Source organism: Lissotriton helveticus, chromosome 12 (assembly GCF_964261635.1).
Source record: "Lissotriton helveticus chromosome 12, aLisHel1.1, whole genome shotgun sequence".
Taxonomy (NCBI): Eukaryota; Metazoa; Chordata; class Amphibia; order Caudata; family Salamandridae; genus Lissotriton; species Lissotriton helveticus.
The window spans coordinates 791,438,231-791,459,520 of record NC_136073.1 but is presented as its reverse complement, the minus strand read 5'-3'; the positions used below and the strand labels follow the sequence as shown (position 1 = coordinate 791,459,520).

The 21,290-nt window shown below is 43.5% G+C and overlaps 1 protein-coding gene across 1 annotated transcript in view; it reads right to left on the bottom strand.

Moving 5' to 3' along the window:
- LOC144798484 (mas-related G-protein coupled receptor member H-like) overlaps positions 1 to 9,634 on the bottom strand; it is a 28,009-nt gene extending 18,375 nt beyond the window's left edge. Inside the window, exon 1 of the mRNA XM_078669385.1 lies at positions 9,566 to 9,634. The gene's annotated coding sequence lies outside the window, so the exon portion shown is untranslated. The remainder of the gene's footprint in view (positions 1 to 9,565) is intronic.
- Between the last annotated feature and the right edge of the window lie 11,656 nt (positions 9,635 to 21,290).

Below are 21,290 nucleotides of genomic sequence, written 5' to 3'. Positions count from 1 at the left end.
ACCGTTCAACTTTAGAGAGTTGAAAATCATCCACTCTGCAACAAGTTGCATACAGGACCTAAAGTTAGAAGCGGTGACAGTCACAGAGTGGGTCAGGGAGACCATGATCTGCGTGTCATCAGCGTACGATACTACCTCCATCCCCTGAGATCTTACAAGTCTAGCAAGGGGGGGCCACGTAGATATTAAACAGGGTCGGACTCAGTGCCGACCCCTGTGGCACCCCCCATTGCAAGAACTTGGCAGGGGAAAGGAGGTCACCCAGCATCACACGCTGCTCTCTTTGTTGTAAGAAAGAGCTCAGGATACTGAGGGCAGGTCCTGTTACTCCTGCCTCCCTTAACCTGGATGTTAATGTAATGGGAGACAGGGTATCGAAAGCTGCTGTTAGATCTAACAGTACTAGCACGGTGGTATGGCCCAAGTCTACTTTCCTACGTATGTTGTCCGTAACCATAGTCAAGGCAGACTCCGTGCTATGCAGCTTTCTAAAACCATGCTGAGACCCATCCAAGAATCCCGAGCCATCCAGAAAGCGAGAGAGATGTCGATTTAGGTGGGCTTCTAGCATCTTAGCAGGGGCCGGCAGGAGAGATATGGGTCTAAAATTCTGTAGCATTCCTGGGTCCAGAGTAGGCTTCTTAAGCAAGGGTTTTACTATGGCTTTCTTCCAGGCTGCAGGGAAAATACCATGTTCCATCGCATTATTCATGATTTTCAACATGGGAGGAAGAATAGTATCCCTGCAAGCCTTAAGCACTTTCAGAGGGACCGGATCTAAGGGAGAGGCAGATTCAATTCCATCCAGCAGGCAGTTCAGTCCTTCCAGAGAAAGCGCCGGAAAGTGATTAAGTACCTGGGGAGGGTTATCTACCCCAGCTTCAAGATGTCTAACTCGAGCGGAGTCCTCTTCACTCAGGAAACTCCTCTGAGTTTGCAGTGCCAAATAGATATCGTCTATTTTTTTTAAAAAGAAGTCCGAGATGTTATTGCAGAGCTCCTGTGAGACTACCACGGGGTCAGGGGCCTGAAGAGAGCAGAGAGAGCTCACGATCTTAAAGAGCTCTTTGGAAGAAGTAGGAGAACGAATTAGGTTGGTGGAATAGTCCTGTTTCTCCTTTATGACTCTGCTTTTATACTCTCGTATCAGGCGCCTGTATACTTCCCGATCAGTTGGGTCCCAGGATTTACGCCAACATCTTTCCTTCCTTCTACATTTCTGTCTAAGGAGCCTCAGAGTTTCCGTAAACCAGGGGGCTGTGGGTTTTTGTCGCGCAACATATTTAAGTGAGGCAGGGGCTAGCTCATCCGCAGCTGTGGAGAGAGAGTCAGACAGTTCTTGTGCTGCATCATCTACTTTCAACTGAGATGTCCTATTTACAGTCGGAACAAAAGGTACAAGTCCCTCGTTCGTAATATTTCTAAAATTTCTTTTAAGGCATTTCTTAGTGATAACCAGGTTACCTTCCATATTGGGCATATTTAGATATAGTGGTACTGCCAGATGATCAGACCATACTATCGGCACAGGAATGCCGACCGTTAGCCTGGGGTCATTAGAGAACACACCATCAAGGGTGTGACCCGCCTTATGCGTCGGGAAAGACACCCTTTGGACCAGCTCACCTGCGTCCAGGGCATTAACCAAAGAGCATGTCTCCAAGGATGACCGATCGTCTAAATGGAAGTTCATATCACCAAGGACTGTAAAGGAAGATCTCCCAAGGTATGGTTCCATAATTCTGAATAGTTCAGGGCAGAAATTAGCCCTGGGTCCAGGTGGTCTATACACCAAGATTCCGGTAAAAGAGATCGAAGAGGCACATGTAATGCAAAAGTATAAAGCCTCAAAGGGATCCGAGGGAACTGACAGAGGTTTAATAGTACAGGAGAGGGTGGTTTTATAAAGGACTGCTAATCCCCCCCCCCTGCGTCGCACTCTATCTAACCTATGAAGAGTATATCCTCCGGTATGGCCAGAAGAAGATCATGACCTGAAGACTCAGAAGCCCAAGTCTCGGTCACGAAGACCCAGTCCGGTTGCCTGTCACTAACAAAATCATGGAACTCTATATTGTGTTTGATGAGAGATCGTGCGTTAATCAGAAAGCCCTGCCTAAGTTGAGAGGGTCTCCCTCCATCATGGGAACGAAGAGAAGAATTCGTAGCCGCCCTTAAAGTAGTATTAAAACAGGATTTACATAAGGAACATACCCAGGCCTGGCGCAAGATCTCAGGGCGCAGCCGATGATGGCAGGGAAGCACGGAGGGTCTGTAGAGCAGTAGATCACGCAGCAGATTTTCCCGAGGTAACAATACCGGGCCGACAGGAGTCCCAGGGTCCAGCCCGTCCTGCAGCACGTCCTCAGCGCGGACGGGCGCAGACGGGCTGAACTCTGGCGTAACTCCGGCGTCAGTCCGGCGTCCCCGCAGCGCGTAACCGCTGCGCGTCAACATGACTCTCCTTTTATGCCCGCCTAGCGTCCTTGTGACGACTAGAGCGAGTGGGCTGCAAGAATGCGCCGGAAAGCGGCACCGCCTACCCCCAAGATGGCGCAGCTGCAGGAAGAGACGCCGGGAAGCGGACCCGCCCAACAGCGGTGTAACTCACCAAGTTATCGTGCAGGTAAGGGCCAAGCAGTATTTTAAAATCAGGGGAAAATAACAGAGTACAAAATTAAATATGCAAAACAGGCTAGAGTTAAAATATATCAGCAGCTCAGCACCAGCGCTACAATAGCGTGCGCACGCGAGTAATGACAGACCCTGAGATAGTCTGCGAACCAAGCCAAGGCATTACCTCTGACACCAACCTCCCACAAACGATGTTTCAAAATGTTGTGGGAGATGGTGTCAAAGGCAGCGGAGAGGTCTAATAAAACCAGAATGGCTGATTCGCTCCTATCCAAGGAGAGTCGGATGTTGTCCACTACTTCTATTATTGCGGTTTCCGTACCATGAGCGGCACGGAATCCTGACTGTGACGGGTCAAGAAGAGCATGGGTTTCGACATAAGAGGACACACGTTTGTTTACCAAATATTCGACAACTTTACCAAAAAAAGGTAATAACGAGATTGGTCTGTAGTTGGAAAAAACAGAGGGGTCACTCTTTGGCTTTTTAAGGATTGGTCTGACTTGCGCCACCTTCCAACTACTAGGGAAGAAAGCGCTCTCAAAGGAGGCATTAAAAATGCTGGTCAGATCGTCAGCCAGCAAAGGGAATAATTCACTGCACTTACGGGGAAGCAAAGGATCATTTGGAGATCCTGATTTGATTTTTTTAAGTGCAGATAACACTTCTGCAGGATTGGTGGACTCCAATTGTATCATGGAAGGAAAATCCATATTGTCATGGGTGAGCTCAGGATTAAAAATGACTTCCTCATTTGCAGCCAAGCTTTGTGGGGCAGAAGGAAATGAGGAGTATATTGACTGGATCTTACTATGAAAATAGGAAGACAATGAGCTCACCCATTCTGGCGAAGGGTCAAATTTAGATTGCTCAACCTGCGGGGTTGTGAACTCCCTAACAATATTATACAATTCTTTACTGGATTGAGATGCCTTATGTATTCTTTGCGTGATGTAGAGAGATTTTGCTACCTTTATATGTTTCATATATCCAGAGTGAATTAGTTTATACTTCAAGCGGTCTTGGGATGTTCTAGACTTCCGCCACAGCCTCTCCGCCAATCTACAGTCAGTTTTCTCACGTCTCAAAGCCTCAGTAAACCAGGAAGAAGCCATTCTTTTCAAATTTACCTTCCTTTCCGGGATAATATCGTCAAGCGTGTTTCTGATGGATGACTCTAATTGCGTGACCATTGTTCCAACATCGTCAAGATTGTTATTCAGAGGCTTAAAATGTGTCTTAAACGCCTCCGGAGTCAATTTATGCCACGGTCGAATGAGCATAGATTCTTTACGGTCTGGAATCTGTGGCCTGGAAAGAATGGGAAGGGTGAAATTTATTAGGAAATGATCCGTCCAGATCATCTGTAAAGGGGGGTCACAATGTAAGTCAGTCATATTGGTAAATACTAAGTCCAATAAATGACCGGCACGATGAGTAGATCCATGAACCCGCTGAGTTAATCCCAGGGTTTCTAATGTTGAAATTAGGTGGCAAGAATCCCCATTATGTGGAAGCTCTGCATGGTGATTAAAATCGCCTAGTAAAATGAAATTATCTGTGGCCAGCACGTGGGATGCTAAGATGTCCAGCAGATTATTAGCAAATTCAGACTTGCCTCCCAGGGGTCTGTATACCAAGGCTGCTCTACCTAACCCCGTCATATTGTATTTTATGTTAATTATTAGTATTTCCAGCGAATCGCTGGAGAGCGAGTCGAGGCATGTGATCTCTACTGGGGCCTTTGCAGCTACTGCGAGGCCTCCCCCTCGTTTACCCACTCTATCAAGCCTGATCAAATGAAATTCACTGGGAAAGGCTGTGGCAATATCAGGAGAAGCCTGGTTATGGAGCCACGTTTCAGTAAAGAAACAAATGTCTGGCTTATGATTGTCCAATAGGCACCAGAGTTCTAAGGCGTGTTTAGGGATAGATCTTGTATTAAGATAAAGAGCAGTAAGTAAATTAGAGTCCGTTTTCACACTGCTCTTGCCTGAATCCTGTATACTCTTGTCCTTAATTCCCTCCAAATCCTTATGCAACGGGGCGGACACAATCGGTGCAGCCAAGTCGTATCTAAGAAGGGAATCAACGGCACAAGCTACCTGAGGATCTAATGAATTCTTGTGATTTAATGAAAGCAGTTCTTGGCGGTTGTAGCAAATCATGGTGATATACACGACCCCTCAAGTGCCACACAGATAAAAATCGGCCAAGAATTTGGGCGTCGGGCGACGTCCTGGCGCGGACGGGCGCAGACGGGCTTGCCTTTGGCGCGCCGCTGCGCGCGTCCGCGCTGTGAGGTGGTTTAAATAGGGAAGGGGCGGGCAGCTCTGATGACGCTGCTAGTGCCCCAGGTGCTTCCTGTCCCTCCGCTCAATCGGCACAAACCGCGGCAGAACGGGGACCAGCACCAGGAGGTCAACAGGTGAGAGTTAAGTGATCGAATCACCACAGTGACTTAAAAACACAGAAATGCACAGATTAATAACGCGGTAGTAGTCACCGCAGACAATGTAAAAAATGCGCGTTTAAACAGCTATTGGCCTTGCAGTTGTTTTCAGCCCCGATCCCTCGGTTCACCCGCTAGTACAACACACAGCAAAATTGCCAGTTTCGCTGCGCGCGTCCGCGCTGTGAGGTGGTTTAAATAGGGAAGGGGCGGGCAGCTCTGATGACGCTGCTAGTGCGCCAGGTGCTTCCTGTCCCTCAGCTCAATCGGCACAAGCCGTGGCGGAACGGGGACAAGCACCAAGAGGTCAACAGGTGAGAGTTCAGTGATCGAATCACCACAGTGACTTAAAAACACAGAAATGCACAGATTAATAATGCGGTAGTAGTCACCGCAGACAATGTAAAAAATGCGCGTTTAAACAGCTATTGGCCTTGCAGTTGTTTTCAGCCCCGATCCCTCGGTTCACCCGCTAGTACAACACACAGCAAAATTGCCAGTTTCGCTGCACGCGTCCGCGCTGTGAGGTGGTTTAAATAGGGAAGGGGCGGTCAGCTCTGATGACGCTGCTAGTGCGCCAGGTGCTTCCTGTCCCTCCGCTCAATCGGCACAAGCCGTGGCAGAACGGGGACCAGCACCAGGAGGTCAACAGGTGAGAGTTAAGTGATCGAATCACCACAGTGACTTAAAAACACAGAAGTGCACAGATTAATAACGCGGTAGTAGTCACCGCAGACAATGTAAAAAATGCGCATTTAAACAGCTATTGGCCTTGCAGTTGTTTTCAGCCCCGATCCCTCGGTTCACCCGCTAGTACAACACACAGCAAAATTGCCAGTTTCGCTGCTGTTAAACCTCTTTATGAGTGTTATTCATGATGAAATCCTAATTTAGCAGGGTCAAAATATAGGTGAAGCCAATATGATTTTAAGCTTTTCACTAAACGGAGGTGAGAAATGCCCCTCCTTTTGAGTCACTTGTGCACACAAATACTGAATATTAGGTGTTTAGGTACACATGTATTGCCAGTGATTAATTTGTGTTAGTGGTTGTAATCAGTTTACCTGCAGTGATTTCATTTTTTTCAAACAACTTTATTTTAAGTTTTGAAGAATTAAAGACACACAAATTGGAATTTAATTGTACACTGCATGTCCAAATTCAATAGTGGGTATTGTAAGGGTATAGTGTTTTTCAGCCACGGCCCGTGGAGGGAGTTGCGGTGGGGCATAAAGGCGGGCGGGGGAGGGGCAGGGTGGGGGATGCTAAAAACCGGTATATAGAGGATTGGAGGTAAGTAAACAATTTAATAAATAAAACGAATTTTGTAGCGCGCCCGGCATCGCAAAATTATCCATATTCCGGTTTTTATCATCCTCCACCCTGCCCCTCCCCCACCCCGCCTTTCTGCCCCACCACAACTCCCTCCACGGGCCGCGGCTGGTGTTTTTTACAACTAGACAGCTTGGCCCACGTACAACTGATCGTCGCCATCCAGAACAACACCCCTCCCCTTCGATCCCGCCTAAAGCCAGAGGTCTTCTATCTGTGTGGCACGACCCCCAAGGGGTCCGTGGAGTCATTTGAAGGGGGTGCACATTCCTCAGCCTCACCTTTACCTGTAATCAAAAACATGAAAAAGACAACCATCCCGGACGGTTAATTCTGACAGTTAAAATGCTTCAGCTGGAATGTCATTCAGGAAGTCTCCTGTGCTGGGAACCGGAAGGGGCAGACAGCTGTGTGCTGCTTGCCTGACCGATATGCAAATGTGCACAAAGGGTTAATTTGCAAATGTATTTACATAGTGCTTACTGTCCCTGAGGAGGAATTGAAGGGACAGTTATATAAAAAATTGTATTATGTACTGGGTATTTACTAAAATCTATATTTTGGAATCACCATTTTATTGTAAAACGTTTTGCTCATTTTGTAGCAGTCCGTCTTTTACTATGTGCAATGCAAGTATAAAATAATGACTATATATTCACAGTGCTTTCTGTCACAGGCTTTGACCTCGTAGCACCAAAAATACACAAGTCACTATTCTCCACTGCACCAACCAAGATTTAAATCTGTGGCTCTCTGCTTACACACAGAACTTTGCACTGCATTAACTAATAGAGGTTTCATAATGTACCATAGTGCATTTTTCACTGCGTAACAACTTTTTAAAATATATTTATTTTTCATTGAAACTGCCCTTCATTTTAGATGTAGCTACCTGACGGTGAAAGAAATTAAAAAAATCTGAATATTTTGTTTTTTGCTATAACTTTGACCCCATTCCCATGTTAATACTCTCAAAGCCCTCCAGCCCCCCCAAACTTGACTGAAGTCAACAACAGCAGCAAACACATATAACCAGAAGTCCGTTTTTGCTAAAATGGAAGCATCTGTTTTCATAATGTTAAAAATAAAACCATTTTAGAAAAACAGTATGAAAGAAGATTAAGGAACAACTCACTCCCCTGAAATTAAAGAAAGTATCCTACTTGGACCGTAGGGTGCATCCTTAATGATTGTACAAGGTATGTTTTAATTATGATTATTGATGTTCAGCAACCTCCAGTTTCAGGCAACTGTAAAAGCCAAGCTGCCTGCATCCCATGAAATATGGCATGGTTCTCCTCAGATGCTGTGCACTTAAGTTGCAACTCATGCATAACAATTGCATAATTCCAGGGCCCCTGGGTATAATGGCTGTAATAGCCATTATACCCATGGCCCTGGAATTATGCGATTGTGCTGCCATGGTGAGTTTAACATAAGTATAGATTTGCCACATTTGCAACATAATACATCATCTTCCACATAATCTGCTGATTTTTATGAACAATTTTTTTTATTACTCAAACGGTTCAAAAGTTTCTAAAAAGCAGCGACATGTGTTGCTGTGCAGTAGAAGGCCCTTTGCAAAGCTAGACTGGTCACCTATTTGTTGCTTATTGCTATATTTGTTTGTTAAACTGGAACTCATGAGATGCAACTCCAGATTGACCATTTCTCTGGAGAAAAACAAACACACCCATCACATTAGTTGAGAATGGTGCTATCATCCAAATAAGTTTTGTCAAATTATGTTTTGTTTGTGAAAAATAAAGTACCATTGTGAATGTTTGAACTGAGTGGTAAGCCTTTGGCACCGATCCACAATCACCCACAAACCTTTGGTTTGCTAAACACTGTTTAATAATATTTCCTTACCGTAAAAACGATTTGCCGTAAGAATTTGGGGCAATTATGGTTGTTGATGTTTGTCAATGATGAGGAGTACCGGGTTCTAGAAACTTTTGTCAGGGGGGTCTTGACATCAAAATGTTTGAAGACCTCTGCCCCTAAGCACAAAACAGGAAACTCCCTGCATACTGACATGTTAACCTAATATCCGATTATCCTGGATGTGACTGGCTCCCCGCCGCCAAAGAAGGCACCATTCACACCCTTGAAGGTCATCGAGTCTTTAACGTTATCATAGGCAACTCTAGGGAATGTTGTCGTTTCGTCACATAAGTAGTGAAAAGGTGCAAGATAGTGTCAAACTGCGCAACTCTATCATAGACATTGCTATAAGTGTTTCCATCGCATAAATCAACCACAACTTCCCCTACCACATATTAAGTGAAGGTACCTGCAGCTGTTTCCCCAACTGGCCCCTTACAAGCATTGAATACAAAAGCAATGAATATAGACAAAATCGTTTCTATATAGTAAGTGACATGCCCAGCCGGGCAGAGGTCTTGTATTTACTTATCAAACAATGATAAACAGAATTCATATACAATATACAAGGCGGGGCACAAGCCTGTACCTAGCTTAGAGTTAGAGGGAAAACATACAAAAGGGCTTATAGGCAAAAGTTGAGCATTCTGTTAACCTGGTCAGTTGCACAGTTATGGAACAGAACAATACTGGCACCTATACACATTTAGAGGAAAAATTAATTATTAATTTTTCCTCTAAATGTGTATAGGTGTGCCTAACAGTGCCCCCTCCCTGATGTTTAAGTGTTTGATAAGCTGGGTACAATGCTTGTAAGGGACCACTGTTGCCTTAATAAGATTGACTCCCAAGGTCCCTTGCTGACTTCTTTGGGTTCCCTTGTTGTCCTTAATTAATCCCCAACTGGGTCACGCCTCAACTCATTTTTAGGAAACAGGAGTTATTTGTCATCATCAAACTTTGATTAGAGAGTAGTTTGATCAAAGCGAGAGGGCAGGAAAATTACGAATGTTGAGACTGAGACATTGAGAGTAAGGGACAGAGAGCCATAGACACACAGAAAGAGCGAGAGACAACAAACATGAAGAGGAAGTAAATTCCTAGGAGTGGAACATTAACTTGGTGATAGTAAGAGATAATGGGGTGGAGAAGAGAGAGTGTAAGAGTCTTCGATTCAGGATGAGCGCAAGAGAGGTGGGATTTCAGAATCACAATGAAACTTAGGGAGATAATAACAAATTACGAAGATTTACTTACTTTTTATTGTAGAATCATTATCTTGTTGAGAGTAGAAGCATATATTGTAATGTAACCCAGAGAAGATCTGGTCAAGTACTGTGAGCACTAACCCAGAGAGGAGGAGATGTGATTTTATCAGTAGTTTGGAAGGATGCCCACCCAGCGATAGCAGCGTAACAGCTTCTATCAGCTGCTGAACACTACTTCCTGTCTTTCGCACGTTATACATCAGGCAGTGCTTAATTTGTAAAAACAATTAGTGCCAGGGGCCTCGTCAGGAGGCCATTGCAGCTTGCACCATCCATTGCCTCTGCCAGTGCTGCCAATTACAATACCAACTCAACTACAATCAATCACACTCTAACAAGTGTGACAATTCGGACTGTTCCAGGCCCCCAAAGATATAGGAATGGCTTGGGTGGCAGTTATTAGTCATTGTTAATGTGTATTAAATTTATAAACAATTGTTGTTGTGCTCATCCTTAGTTAGGCAGACTATGATAAGAGCCGGTGCTGACATTTAAGTGCCGGTACCGAGCACCGGAAACCACCAGCTCAAATTAAGCACTGAAATCTGGACTCCTACTCATAGTGTATATTCTCCCTGTCCTGGGTGATAACGTTTACAGCGAATGCACTACAACGCATTCCATTACATTGCAATTCGTAGGGGGGCAGAAGTTGTTGGATTTACAATCCAACACCTTCCCTGCTGTTGCACAAACTGGAGTAGGAATTGTAAATTATATGATTTCTAAGTCCAGTGCGCCCCCTACAGTAAGTTGTTGTAACGACTTGCGATGTAATGGTTTGCGTTGTAACCGTGTTGTAATGAAAAGCGTTGTAATGCATTCGGTATAAAGAGACCTATTCCTCTGTCCCGCTAGAGACTCTCTGACACTAGATGCCTGTCCAATTACTCTTTCTAAAGAGTGTGGTGTATCATGACAATTGAGATCCAATTCTCAAATAAATACATAATGATTTCGCATCAGTGAAGTTCTAAAAAATTCAGAAATTTGCAAATGTTTTCAGAAGTACACCGGGAAATTGGAATTAGATGCAGTTTTCAAGCTGTACTTATGGATATTTTTGTGGGGATTTCTATTTCCTACCATATGGCGGTATTTTTGCATGCCTGTTACATGTAACATCCCTGTGTGCAGCTGTAGCTGTACAACAGATGTCATTAACTTTGTGCTATAGCACATTCATTCTTGTTATTAAAAAAAAATGGAGAATATGATGCATGTACAGAAATGCCTTGCTATATTTCTCCACCAATTTTCCGGTTGCTCTATTGCTCCTTAAAAGTGGTTTACCCCTGCCCATTACTGGACTCATTTTCCAATTGAGTCCAATATCCATAAAGTATGTCCACTATGAATACATGTAACAGCTTTCTCCCAATCTAAGTAATGTTCCGCGACTCTGATAGTAGATTCTCTCACATGAAAAACCATGTATGGTTTCAAATCCACTATGTGTGAATTGCTGGAGTAGTTTTACACTAGTAATGAAGAATAATTGCACATTTAATTTAGGCATATATTATCAAACAGCATGGCAAAAACCTTTACATACTCAGATTAAGACTAGAAAATTCTGGCATTTATTAACACTGCTGTTTTTCCAAAGAAACCCATTAATCTCCAGTGTGCACACCACCCAATAGTAATGTGTCTTCACAAATATTTCATATTGGTAACTAAAAAATCTCCTCCTAGTGTATTTAGAAGTTCAAGTTAGAACATGAGATTGTAAACAGCAAATTTTTACAAAACCGCATGATGCTTATTTATCGCCCTCCGGGGAATCATAAGAACTGGTTTTCTACATTTTCGACTTAGTGGTTATGAAGGCTGCGAATTTTACTATTGTGGGGGACCTCAACTTTCATCTAGAGGACCCCCTGGATACGGGGAGCTCAACTCTGTTGACTGATCTTGAACCTCTCAATCTGCTGCTACATAATCAGGGTCCTACTCACCAGGCGGGTCAATTTGGCATGGGACTGTGGTGTGCCTGCACATCCCTTGGGATGGTCTGATCACTATGCCATCTTATTTAAATTAGTCACCCCAGGGGATATCAGGTCGACCTGCAGTGATGACCTAGGTAGTAGGCGGCCCTGGAAAAACGTAGACTTAGACTCCCTTAATAATCTGCTAAGGGTAAATCCCCTGGATACTAACTTACCCATTTGCTCCTTAAACATTGCGGTATCCGACTGGCTAGCCAAGTTTATTGACATATGCCTGCCTCTGGCATTAAAACGCAGTTCTACTCACCATCCTCCTGTCCCATGGTTTAATAATGAGTTAAAGGACATGAAATCAAAATGTAAACACTTAGAAAGAAGATGGCGAAAGATTTACTCTCTGAATGGCAAGTCGGACTATAAGGCCTCTTTAAACAAATATCATCTGGCATGTAAGGCGGTGAAAATATCTTTTGTGTCGAATGCCATCTCCACCTTAGTGAACCGTCCAAGGGCCTTATTTTCCATGGTCATGAAGCTGGCAGGATCTAACACGACTCCGCTGCCTCCAGCCTTAGATGATACCCAATGCAATGATATTGCAAATTATTTTACCACTAAGGTTGAAACAATATACCGCTCATTAACCTTTTGGATGCTCAGGACAAGGCCAGCTCGTCATGCAGTACACTGGAGCTGTGCTTATGACGAGCTGACCTTGTCATGAACAATGGGTTTTGAAGATGCTCAGCGCCCAGCGGGAATTGCCTTAGCAGCCAAGGTGTTAAAGACCTCTAATTCTGTGAAAATAGTGAGTTCCCTGACCAAGATGGCAAGCAGGAGTCATTATTCCTCAGCAGCTAAGATCTCTACATGGTTGCCTTTCAACGACAAATCTTTCTTGGACTGTTTAGCCAGGGTAAAATCTGGCTCTCCTTCAGATCCTCTCCCCGCAAACATCTTGCAACAGCTTTCTCGAGAAGCTCATGGTATTCTCAAAGCACTTTTAAATGCTTCTTTACGAGAATCATGCATTCCCCTTGAATGGAAATGTGCTATGGGGGTTCCTATGTTGAAAAAATCGGGAGTGGATCCTACGGTTATGTCAAACTTCCGCCCTATCTCACTGCTGCCGGTCCTTTCCAAGATTTTGGAAAAGCATGTTAACGGTCAACTTTCAGCCTATGTGGAACGCTCAGGCTTCTTGCACCCGTCCCAATCGGGGTTCAGAACTCATTTTTTGACCGAAACCACTTTGCTGGGGGTTACGGAGAAGTTGCGCTCCTGCTTAGACAGAGGGGAGACAACGGCGCTCATTTTACTTGATCTGAGCGCCGCATTTGACACGGTGTCACATTCAATCCTTTTAAAGTCTCTCCAGTCAGCAGGAGTTGTAGGGCCTGCGTTAGCTTGGCTGTCCTCCTTTCTTAGCGACCGTACATTCCAGGTTTTCTCTTCTAAATCCTCGTCTACTATCAGGTCATTGGCGTACAGAGTTCCCCAGGGGTCCACTCTGAGCCCTGTGCTATTTAACATCTATGTGAGACACCTGGCATCAATTGTAGAGGATGCGGGTTTATCCCTCTTTTCGTACGCCAATGACACGCAAATCATCTTCTCCTTGTCCTCTACTAAGGTAGGGTCTCCTTCTCCCCTTCAAGTCGGTCTACGGCGGGTGTCGGAGTGGATGAGTGCTAATTTGTTGAAATTAAATGGAGAGAAACCCGAGGTGGTTATTCTAGGTAAACATAAGCACCTCTGGGGGCCCCAACATTGGCCATTGGAAATGGGCTCTCTCCCTCAACCGGTTACCCAAGTTCGTAACCTGGGGTTTATCCTTGATAATACCCTCTCAATGCGGCAACAGGTGGTTAGCGTCGCCTCCACATGCTTTACTATTCTAAGATGGTTGCGGAAGATTATCTGGATGCTCCCTGACTCCACAAAAAGAACTGTGGTCCAGGCGCTGGTCACCTCGCGTCTGGACTACGGGAACGTTCTGTACCTTGGGGGAAATCAGGAGGTGCTGAAGAAATTCAAGGTAGTCCAGAATTCCACAGCCCGTCTTGTATGTCAGATCCCAAGGAGATTATCCATCTCTCCTGTTTTGCGAGATTTCCACTGGCTCTGCATTGAGAACCGTATTAAATTTAAGACCCTGTGTCTTATTTTTCATATCAACCAAGGGTCTGCCCCTCTTAATCTTAAGGAGATTGTCCATCCCTATGTCCCTTCTCGGCCCCTACGTTCAGCCACATCAAGGCAACTTGGTAACACCTAGCTGCAGACTATCTAGAATGGGTGGCCCTTTGCATTCCTCGGCCCTAGATTATGGAATTCTCTTCCCCGGTCTATGAAGCAGGAACCGTGTTATCTTAGGTTCCGGCGAGATCTTAAGACCTGGCTCTTTTCTCAGTGATGAATTATCTGGTTATTCAGTTGCATTAGTCTAACTACCTGCGCCGGGAAACCCTGTCCAGGGTAGCTGTGCGCAGTATAAATTTAATTAATAATAATAATGAGTTTTTCAGATGAAAGTCTCCAGTCCTGAAGAGCAAGACCATTGGTGATTTGAAATATTCTGGCTCAGAAATGTTGAAGGAAGTTCATAAAAAGAGAAGAGAGACATGTTTAAACCCTTGAGAGTACCGTGTCTTATGAGGTGGTGCAGGAAGTGTTGTCTGAGCTAAGGATGGGAATCAGTTCAGTAGTAAGCGTAAAAGAGAATGAGTAGAGTACAGAGCGTGTTGAGAATTAGGCATTGGGATGTATAAGAGCAGACCATGCTACCTGAGAAGGGAGGAGTATATTTTAAATTTTTGGGTTTTTCAGTTTTTGATAATTTGGTAAGTCACCTACATGGGATTCATTCATGTAAGAAGATCATGTTAGTTGGCACTCTTCTGACCATGGTGGCAGTGTTCAGCAATCATATTACTTCTGAATGAATGGAAAGAAAGCATAGAATCCATAAGTTATGGAAGCCCAACATAATGATGGGCTTATCCCATTGGCAATATTTGACACATAATGAAGATGATGAGAAAAAACGACCCGATGCAAGATGTTAGTGATGAAGGCGTTCCAAGAGATCCGAAACCTCAAGAACCAGATGACCATTCCATTCCCAACCAGAACACAGATAGAAATAGTCTTGTGGTTGGAAGGTTCAGCAGTATCTCCAGCAATAGTACTCCTAGTGACTGTTGTCTCTGTCTGTGATATCGAAGTCATTATAATCATCGTGAGCCTCCATCTATTTAGGATGAGGGGGACAGTGGATGATCCTCCACGCTTGGACTTGAGGGCCTACTGCTGATTTCTCTGACCTGTAAGGACATTAGATAATACCATAAATGAACAAATACAGCATTATTCCTATGTATGGTACACTCTATAGTGCACTAGATGCACTCTTCTTAGCGTTGCCTTGAAAGTGAGGAAATAGCACTTCTGAAGCAAGAAGGTTATTGTTTCTGGACCGAGAATGTGTTTGTTCTATTGGGCGAATGAATGAATTAAGTAATGAGTTGATGAAAGAGTGAATGAGTGAGTGAGTGTTATGCCTGTGCGAGAATTACATCTTGTTGCTGGTGCGGATACAATTTACTATTTACATATACATGTTATTTTTATTGAAAAATATTTGCAGAATTTTTCGGGATGTATTAGGAGTCTGCAAAGATATTTTTTCACCTATTTCTATCTCTTCGTGATCTTTGCCTATAATTGAAGTAAGTTAACAAATCCTAATCTTCATCTGATAAAATTGTTTGGTGATCTAAACTCTTTAGAGGCTGTAATAAAGCCCTGTGTGTGCCCTTCAGTGCTTACAGTGAATAAACATATCCCACCAAAGAGACATGTCCAAGCTGTATCAATCCAAATATAATCTAAAATTCCCACAAAGGATGTGAATCTGTTGGGGTGGAGCAATCATTTGTCAAAATTTGTAAATTCTTACTGGACATGACAATTTACAAGCCATCTCCATATCTGAAATTGAATGGTATCCTCCATTAGGGATCAATATTGATAAATGTGCGAGAGAATTCACTCCGATGAATGTTATTCTAGTCAAGCCTAATTTAGTAGGCATCAAAACAATGCGTATGCTTTCTGTTTAATATCATTACTACTGTTGTACCTCCTCGGCCCAGTCCATATGTCATGAGGTGTGCTAACACTCTGGAGGGAGGCACAGCGCTGCCTACTTTAAAAGAAATGTAAAGTCCTCCTACTCCGTGAGTGTTTATAAAGGATAACCTCTAGTCAGAAGCCTCCTGAGTCAACTAACAAATCAGCCCAGTAGTGTGCGATCAAAGCTGGGCATGAGGAAGTAGATTTAGAGAGATGGGATTACTGTTAGCAATTCAGGTATCTTCTCTTCATCACTTCCTCATCCCAGTCCATACTCCATACAGATATACTAAAGCAGGGAGGGTGAGACTAGATCGACCACCAAGGTAGGCAACCAGAGCCGCAAAGGAACGCACAAAGGAGGAATGACCAAACTCAGGAGCTAACAAAGCCCCAAGGACCAGTTACAAAAGCATGCACGCGAGCACTAGAAGCTCAACAGGCAATGGGCTCAACCTGTGCGCCCAGAAAAACAGAGGTCCAGGATGATCAAACGGCCACATAAGTGACCCACAAAAGGAAACAAGAGAGACAAGGAAAACAAACGTAGCAGGACTAACCTACAGCCAGCGGAGAAAGAGCCAAAAGGGACCAAAAGACACCCGCATGAAGACCCACCAGCAGAGCAAATACTCTGAAGTTCAAGCAAGAACTGGAGCCCATGGAAAATAACTTCACACATCTCACCATCAAATACGGACGCTGAAATGTAAAGTCAAAAGTAAATGTCCAGATCCAAGACTGGAGGCTGAGACCCCCCCCCCCCCCCCCAAAACAAAGCCAGCCTTAAAACCTCTTGAATTCTGAGGTGGAAGGCCACAAATAGGCTCTATGCCTCACTGAAAATAGGACACAGGAGCACTTTGTTTGTGGTTCCTCGTCCACACTTTTCTATTGTGGAAGCTAAATAAAATAGTTACAGGCAGCTTTATACATAAGGGAACTGATGGCCTGGAAAAACCAAATGTCCGAATTGCAGAAGTTGAACACAATCTTTTATTCCCCCAAACACAAAAGGTGTCACAAGAATAGAGAGTTTCTTGGCAGCTATGGACTAATACATCACTAGGCCATGCTACAGACAGTTGAAGTTACACAATTATTAGATACAGAGCCAATCAGAAGAAGCTAATATTGGTGCTACCTGCATGTTACAAGGTGGTGGTGTTCACATCCTTCCCACGTGTCCAGATTGGGACAGTAGGGTTTTCCCCCAAGCTTAAGCAATGCGGAAACCAATCAGAGGTAGATGCTTGGTCCCATCCATATATGGCATGCTAACAGTGCCTAAAGGTCTGGTTTCTGGGTAATATGCAATTGCCAGTCATGAGTGATGTCCTTGAGCAAGCCTTGCTTTAGAAGCTGTTTACTTACAGCTGAGTACATTAGTTCACAACAGTTCAAAATATAAACTGTGTACGTTCTACAGATCTTGTCATCATTGAATATCACAGAACTCATCAAGACAAAATGGACTCCATACATGACAGAAAAACATGATTCTTTTTTTGATTGTTTTTTAATATGTTTATTCAGATTTTTCCAACACTTAACACCCCGCCCCCACCCCCCAGAGACAGACAGGTGTACCATTGACATCATGATTCTTGACACTTCTTTTCTTAATGGAGGTGCCCCCATGCCCCTGCTTCTTTTATATTTATGGCGGTACCCCCTCATGCCACAAACCCATGTTATTTTACCACCAGCATCTGCTGTACTGTTTTTTTACGCGTTGTTGTGAATGTTGTCAGCAGGAAGGATGTGGCACGAAGACCTCATACCATAGACAAGCCACAAGTCCAGCTGGGATCATACTGGGAAACCCATGCAAAGCCATCAACACAGGCAGAAAAGAAGGTGACATTCACCTATTTTCCAGTGATGTTGACTCTAAAACCTCAGAGATCACAAGTCCCGCCTAGCTCCAAGCCAAGAAGGGAACACACTCAATAGATGGTATCAATCATGCCTGCCAGACCAATATTCTCCTGACTGTTGATGTGTGTGCACTTGAACCCTCCCCCTTCCACTGCAGGTGTTGTCACCTTAATGGATTCCAGAACTGTTCCTGGGAGCTATTGTTTGAAATATGCATAGTTGACTCAAGACTATGTTGAGATGTTTTAATCAAGGAGATGCTGAACCTAACTGTCTATGCTTAAGACAGCTCTGTTCTTACCAAGATCTCACACTGGCGACCATCAGAATTCTCATCCGCATCTCAACACCGCAAGTGACTAGGTTATCGTTTCTTCAGATATGTGTGGAGATCATTCAACAAAGTCTTCTGCACCTCAACAACTTGTGTGAGCATCAATGCATTGGTACAACCAATGACCTGTGCGTGTCGCAAGAAGGTCCCGTCTCTTTTTGCTTAAATCCCCCGATCAGCGTCACTATCAACCACTTGGATGGTGGTTGTTTCAAACCGTTTCAACAGGCAACTTTCATTCCAATTTGCACCAATGCCTGACCTCTGACACTTTCCTCAGACAGACATCAAAACCAAGTGCCTGCCACCCCTGGTTAAGCCCCTTATTCATCCTGGATGGATTTTAGAACATTTATGGAGCTATTGTTTTAGATATGGGCAGTTAAAAGTAGACTGTGACTGAAGTGTTTTAGTAAAGGTGTTCTGTTTCAAGGAATGGGCAAAGTGGGCAGTTGCCCAGGGTCCCCACTTTCCAAGGGGTTCCTGGGGAAGTAAACATTATCTCTCTATCTAACTTACCCCTGCCTCTGTCTACATCTGAACCTCTCATCTTCTGCCTGCCTACCTCTATCTCTGTCTCTCTTTGCCTATTGTCATTTTAAGGATTTTTGCGGTCCTATGCAAGGCATTTTGCAAGAGCTACTGGATGAAACCCATTTCCGAAAATGTGTTTAGCATCCTGCAGCCTACTAAAAGTACAGAAGTTGGGAGTAAAATTCTAATTTTTTATGAACAGTGGGCTTTAAAATATGTCTTGCCCGGGTCCCTAAAATCCTTAAGACGCCACTGGTGTACCTGTCTAGCTTTGAGATTGTTCGTACTATAATTTCACACTGAAGGGCTCTGTTTTGAAATGGAGCTTTTAATTTTATCGCTGCATGTGTACTTATGCTTATGCTATAAAGCGAATATTTCCAAAATAAATTATTGCATAGGAGTGATGAATTGTGTGTGTCTATTTAGAGCACTAATACCCATCAAGCATCCAAGAGTGAGTGTGATCCTATCAGTTAAATAAAATTGGAAATATACAAGTTGCAGCTTTTTTTTCTTCACAAAACACAAAATAAATATGGATGAAAGCAGATAAATACGTATGCATAGATACAGATGGGGATGGTTAAATAATAAACATCCTAAAACCAGTAGCCCCAATAGTGATGTAAGAATTGGTGAAGGAAGTGATGAGAAGGCAGTGTAAGGGAAATTCCTCTGAAGCTGTTCAGTGGGAGATGTGAGTAACTCCACTTCCATTCATGGGCATTGGTGCACACCACCTACAAAACAGATGGCTAGTTCCTCAAATATGACTTTTATTGCACAAACAACACAAGAAAAACTGATTAAAAAAATTCCTCTCTCAAGTTTGCGCTGCCAGCCAGGCAATTCTACTCATTACCCTCCCTTGCAAATAACCCTGATCTCCCTTAAACTTCACTTATAGCGCTGAACACCAAACACGATTTGTTGGGGCTATTACAGGATCTGCCTGGTAAGTAAGAGAGTGCTTAGTGCATATACAGTAGACAAAATTATGTGTCCATATTAACAGTGCGGGGGTTCTAAAGGGTGGGTGGGGCTACGTCAGCCGTTGGTCACGCGCAGCACTGGGGAGGAAGTGCTCGCGACGGCCAATGGCCGACGGCAGCACGTAACGGGTTAAAATAGACAGATTGTATTTGAGGTACAGAAACACCACAACACTAAAATCCATTATTATAACACAACACAATACAATAACTACTACACAATAATACACAACCACAAGACAATTATATACCAATAAGACAAAAACAAACAACTAACACACCAACAAAATGGAACTAAACATTAACATAATGAAAACACAAAAACACAACTCAACAACAACGCACAAATATGATGCAGCATACCAACATATCACACTAACACAAGAACATAACACAGCAACACCACAACACAAAACAACACTCACACCAATTCGGTCATTTTATGTTTTTTTTGTTGTGTTTTTGTTTTCTATAGTTGTGGTGTGGTATTATTGTTGTGTGTTGTGGTTGCACTTATGTTCTGTTCTGTTTTGTTGTGTTTCTTTGTAGCACTCTGTTGGGCTTTGATAAATGTGTGTTATTGTTTCATTGTGTTGTAGATCATTTCTTTACTTGTGATCGTTGTGTTATTACTCCGTTGATTATGTCATCATGTAATGTTTTGCTGTGCCAATGTGTTTTTGTGCTACGTTTTTGTGTTGTCTTAAGCTTCTATTTTGTCTTGCCATGTTGTTGGGGTTTCGCGTTGTTTCTGATTACGGTTATATTACGTTTGCTTTATCTGTTCTTGTGTTGTGCTATTCCCTGGTATGTAGTTATTGTGTTGGTTTTTTTCCGTTGTGTCATGCTATAGTGCTGTGCTCAGTAGTTTATTTCGAGATGTCATAAAAATGATGCATTGTTTCCAGCCAAAAGCAGCACATGCCTTTAAAGTTCCTGTGCAGGCACTCGTTTACCATTTGAAGGAAGAGAAGGGCTGTTTGCTAAAGGATTCCTACAAAAATAAGTATGAATATTATATGTCAGTATTTGGTGATGCATCCAATTTAGGTAAGAACCCTAGTTGGACACAATATTTTTTGCATGGGTGGTGCATATGCCACAGGGAGATGTTAATACATTGCATAATGCTGCCTCCATCTATACAGAGATCACTTTGGTGACAAGAACATATCTGCAAAATCAAAAAATGTGTTTCTATTTTTGATATATATCAAATATCTATTTCACATGTACAGGTTCCACTGGATAAACCAACATGTGTTTCGCCCTGTATGTTGGCTCACAGGCCTAAGGCTTTTTCAATGCTGTCATCATGTCAATTTCACATAAATTATAAGAGTAACCAATGACGAAAGATGTAGGCTTTGATTGGATCATTGGGAAATGTTATGGCAGATACTATCAGGCTAACCTGTTTATTATGAAAAATGATGACAAAGGCAGTAGGGGTGACCTCCTCATTGTAAAATGCATTTACTGAAGCCCGTAGGTATTCGAGAGTGGATCGTTTTCATACTGTGTTGGAGGCTATAACTGGTATTTTGTTACATGGAATCTGTGCTTAATTTGATCCGATGGTTGCTGATGGGGGATACCGGCGCTCACTTTTGTGGACCGGCACTTATTTATCTGCATCATACATTTATGGAGGGCAGGCGAAGGAAAAACAAAGTGGAAGATGTAATATAGTTGACAGTCTAGTGGCTGGGGTGGGCGGAGCTATGTGGGCTGAGGGGAAGAGGAGGAGACAGGACAGGATGAGGGCAGTTAGAGTAGGGACAGGGAATGTGTTGGAAGCAGATAATAAAGCTCCACAGAAAGCATCAAGAAGCGTCTGTATTTATTTGTAGCACGATGCTACAACTGGCGACGAGG